The following is a 4,934-nucleotide window of genomic DNA, read 5'->3' on the forward strand; positions in this document are numbered from 1 at the left end:
ATGTATATGCAGTTATATATTATGTGAAGTTATTAAGCAGTTTTTATTTTATTTTTATTTCGATATAAAATATTTTGTAAGTTAAGAAATACTCATATTAGTAACAACTATAATTTATTTATTTACATACATTCAGTACTAAGTATACCTTTAATTTTGAAAAAGTAAATGTGCATCAATTGCAGAAACGGTAGTTGTGTTACATAGATATTTTTATAATTATATTTATTATTTAGTACACGTATCTGTTGTTTTAATTTATTTAATTTTTAATATTTATGCACGTATTTGTATTGTTTTCTTTTGGTTCTGCTTAAGAAATAATTAACGTGACGTTATGCACATTTGTAATATTAACTTTGTTTTCTCCGTAAATCTACATAATCCTAAAGTATATCGAGAAATAATAGTATAATAATTTTTCAAATAAATCACCATACCAGCTTATACAATAAAACTAAAATTGAAACGAATATGAGTTTATATTGTACGCATATACATATATGTACATACATATGTATGCATACAAACATGTAAATACAATTTTATTAAGTTTTTAATGCTTTTTTGCAAGCCATTGTGTTAGTGTTAGTAATAATTACGTAAAATCTGCGTTTATTAAATTGTTCACAAAAGTTGCATTCAATGAGATCTTTATACAGTTACTTTTCTTGCTTATAAATTTATTAATATTTTTTAATTAATTATTTTTTATAAATTAATAACTAATTACTTGTTTAATTATTTTTAATTTTAATTTTAATATTTATATTTATATTTTTATTTTATTATATATATAATAAAATTTTGTAGTACTTTAGTCCAGTTGAATATTATTTTTAAATTTAATTTCAATTAGTGTACGGTCATAGTTATTTTTTTTTTTTGTTTTTCTTTTTGTATTTGTTTACAACATTTTTTATTGCTTAAATATGGTATATGCTTGTAGTCAGTTGCTACTATTGTTTTCTCTAAGTGGTTTTATATTTGTAATATAAGAAATATAGCATCTGCATACAATTAATAATCATTCATATTTTTAAACCAATCCGAAAATGCAAGAAGTTATTAAAATGTAAAAAACAATGTTTTAAAATATTGCTCATTAGTTGAAGGAAGTAGCAATATAACCAATAAACATTTATATTTGGTACTGTGCAGTTGCTAATAGTTTCGAGTTACAAACATTGCATACAAATTGACGAAAAGATACATACATATGTATGCATCTAATAGACGAATTCAATAATCACTCTCACTAATTTGTCTGATATATGTATGTACTATATAATGGTTAATTAACCGCACACACTTTTATTGGTACTGCTGGAAAAATAGATTTTTTTGCATTAACAAAATTTGTGAATTGAATTTTTGAAAAATCTCGCTGTTGGAATGCTGATATTGTATATAAACAAAATTATCTACTTATATTTGGTGAATAAATTAAATTCGCGGTATAATTTAAATAAAGTTAACGATCCGCTCCTGAAGTCATAAAATGTCAAAGTAGGCCTGTTTCTTTACTGCTCTTGTTTATGTATTTTTATACTCTTGCAACATGTTGCTACAGAGTTAAATATTGTTCACCTACATATGTATATGAATTACTTGAAAATAATCAAGATAGATGTAAGGTTATTATATAAATAGTCAGGATGACGAGACGAGTTGAGTTCCGAGTAACTGTCTGTCCGTCCGTCTGTCTGTCTGACTGTGCAAGCTGTAACTTGAGTAAAAATTGAGATATTTCAATGAAATTTGGTGCACATGGTCTTTGGAAAAGGCGTGAGGGAATGAAAAGGCCGTAATCGTACCACTGCCATGCCCACAAAACGCCATTAGTCGAAAACTTATACAATGCTAAGCACTAAATTAAGATATGAAACTGACAGGTCGTTAATGGGGCCAGGGTCAAAATTGGATGTTGGGTATGGCATCGCCCACATTTAGGTGAAACACATATCAAATTTGATATGTGGCATTCCATTTTTATGCTACAGTGTGAAAATGGGCGAAAACGGATAAAAGCCACGCCTACGTTCCATATAACACAATTTTAAATTCCATCTGATTCTTTCCTTCCGAGTGTAAAAATCAAGAAGCAATACATATAACGGTATAACCCCTTTAGAGTATGTCACTTTATGGCTTAAAATTGTCTAAATCCAATAAAAACTGTTCAAGCCTCTAGGTACTGAATATTTGAATCTCAGTACTTATACTTGACTTTTTACCAAAAATATTGGTCAATATGTCAGATTTATAATTAAAATTCAACTGTATGTCTGTGTCCTACAAGTGGATTGAATCGCGTAAATAACTAATATAAAGATTTTCGAATTTCTTGGTGACTTTATACCACATACTATGTATCGCCCAATATGTGAGGTATCTTAATAAAATTGAGAGAGCTCGTTTTACTCACAACAGTGTATCTTTTTGCCTAAAATGGATAAAATTGGGTGAACACTTGACCTAGCCCGCATATAACTAATATCAGGATTTTCGAACATTCGGCTGTCTTTACTCCATATGAGTGGTGATTGTATGTAAAGTACCTTAATGAAACGCAAGGGAACAATTTTTTAGTATGTGGCATGATAATAGTTAATAGATAAAATCGAGTTGAACTTATAATGCAGAAAAATTGGAAAAAAATGACAAAAAGAAGAAAAATTAAAGAAGTATAATTGATTTTAATATTTCTGAAAAATATTCCAAATGAAATGTTTATTTTAGTATTGCATTGGCAACTGACATTCAAGCAAACTTACATTAGTGTACGGATCAGCTGGTTTTGTTTACTTTTTGATAACTATTAATTTGGATGTGAAGATGTACAAATAGGAAACATATGGTTTATTCCACAAGCATTTCGATGTTTCTCTAATACTTAAGAAATTGAACGAATCATTTCCAGTGGTAAATTAAAGCATTTGCTTGAACGATTCAAAATATGCATGGGCTAAAGAAAGTACGTCGTTCTTGTGATGCTATTTTTTTAAATTTCTTATATGCCTTAAAGTATTAGTAAGTGCAGCTTAGAGTTTGTCATGATGTACTCTTTGTTTTAGAATTTCCACAAGCTTTTATCACTAAAGTATATTTATTTTAATTGTTTATAGATATGCGTTATTTTTGAATATTATATATTTTGATTATTTGTTTTTGAATTTAAAGTTTTGCTTATAATCTCCAAACTTCCAGAGCAAAGAAATTTTGTTTTATAGTCTATGCTGACAGCACAAGTTTTTTTAATTGTTATAGGTTAGGATAGAAGACTCTTTCAAAGGATCTAATACATTTTCACTTTTACGTTTGGGAATTCGCTGTAGAGTATTGTAGAGTTGTAACTCTAGTGTTTCTATTATCTCTCTATACATTTTATTTGTTCTTTTCTTCTATTAAATATAATTAATAGTTGTGGTAAATTAGTACCGTTTTTTTCAAACATTTTTATTATTCCCTTTTGCTTTTCTTTTTCATATGTAGTCACCTCTTTTACTGGTATGCTCTCACACATTTGCAACGCCCACACCTTCTCACTCTTCATTTACGTATTCAAACCTTTTTCGCCTCCTGCGGCACCTTGTATTTCACTTGCGCACCTCCTTGTTCTCCTGCAACTTCTTCCAAGTGTCACCCAGCGCTTTGGCAAAGTGATCATCCACGGAAGCAGTCACCTCTGTAATGCTGGTGGGCGATGAGGTCGAGGTTGGTGAAGCTGGCGGCGTGTTTGTTGCCGTCAGTCCCGGTTCGGTTTTGATGCGCATAATCGCCGGCATTATAGGTGGCGGCGTTGCAGAGCCACCGGTTGCTGTTGCTGTCTGTGTAGTTGTTTGGGGCGTCGAAGAGGACACCATTGTCGGCGTTGCCGTTATAGAATTTGGTGATTGTTGCGGCGTTGCCACTGGTGAGCGCGAGTTAATTGTTGAGTGTGCTTCCATTGATGTCTGGCTGCGCAGTGTGACCGCGGGGAATGCTGGTGGTGGCGGTGATGTTTGTAAGGCGTTTGTTGGTGACAACGGCAATGAACACGTTGCTGGACCACCAACATCAACATTTGGTGTTGTTGGTTGCGGCGTATTGCTGCGTTGCGTAGTGGACAAAGCCAATGGTTGCTGTTGTGGTGGCGGCAAATCGACAGCCATCACATGCTCCACATGATGCGACGATAGAGCATCAATTTGTGGTGGCGGAGGTGCAGCAGCAGCTGCAGCCGCAGCCGCGTAAATGGCGGCCGGGGAAAGTAACACCGCTGCCGGCTTTGGTGAGATGAGCGCTTGTGGCGCGACGACAGTTGCATGGTAGGGTGGCAATGCGGCTGGCGTTGAGCCGTGTGCCACAACCAGTGCCTGCGGCTGTAGCTGTGGTAGTGACGATGACGATGAGGATGGTGCCAAAGGCGGTTGCGTTGGTGGTGGTGTGTCGGGAATTGCGACGTATTGATGACCGCTGTTGTTGTCATAGCGACTGCGCTCGGCTGTAGCGATGGTGTTTCTGGATTGTGACCGGGTGACTTTTTGCCAAAGAGTGCTGCATAGTTCGGACCCAGTGAGCGGCGAAAATGCTCATCGATGACCGTATCGCAAGTCGAAACGGATTCTGTAGATAAATATAATTCAAATTAGTACAATTCAATTATGCGCTTCAGCGTAAATACTTACCATTGCTGCGATTATCATTCTCACGATTAGCCAACAGCTCGCGTTCACTTTCGCGTTCTCGTTTCGACGGCGCTTGTGTAATTACGCTAGGACGGGCGAGCGCGGTGGCATATGTGGAGCCTGGTAGAGGCGCGCGATACGGCGGTGGCGGTGAGGAGCGATGCTTTAGCGTTGACGATGACACTGACATATCAATGGGACTCTCCATACCGCTTTGATGATGATATGCCGCAGCCGCCTATCTGAGGAGTTCGAAGGCGGTGG

General features: G+C 35.1%; 1 pseudogene; it reads right to left on the minus strand.

Annotated features, from left to right (window-relative positions):
* Nucleotides 1–208: 208 nt before the first annotated feature.
* LOC126767020 (mucin-2-like) lies at nucleotides 209–4,931 on the minus strand (annotated as a pseudogene).
* Nucleotides 4,932–4,934: the final 3 nt, after the last annotated feature.

The sequence above is a fragment of the Bactrocera neohumeralis genome, unplaced genomic scaffold (assembly GCF_024586455.1).
Source record: "Bactrocera neohumeralis isolate Rockhampton unplaced genomic scaffold, APGP_CSIRO_Bneo_wtdbg2-racon-allhic-juicebox.fasta_v2 ctg3615, whole genome shotgun sequence".
NCBI lineage: Eukaryota > Metazoa > Arthropoda > Insecta > Diptera > Tephritidae > Bactrocera > Bactrocera neohumeralis.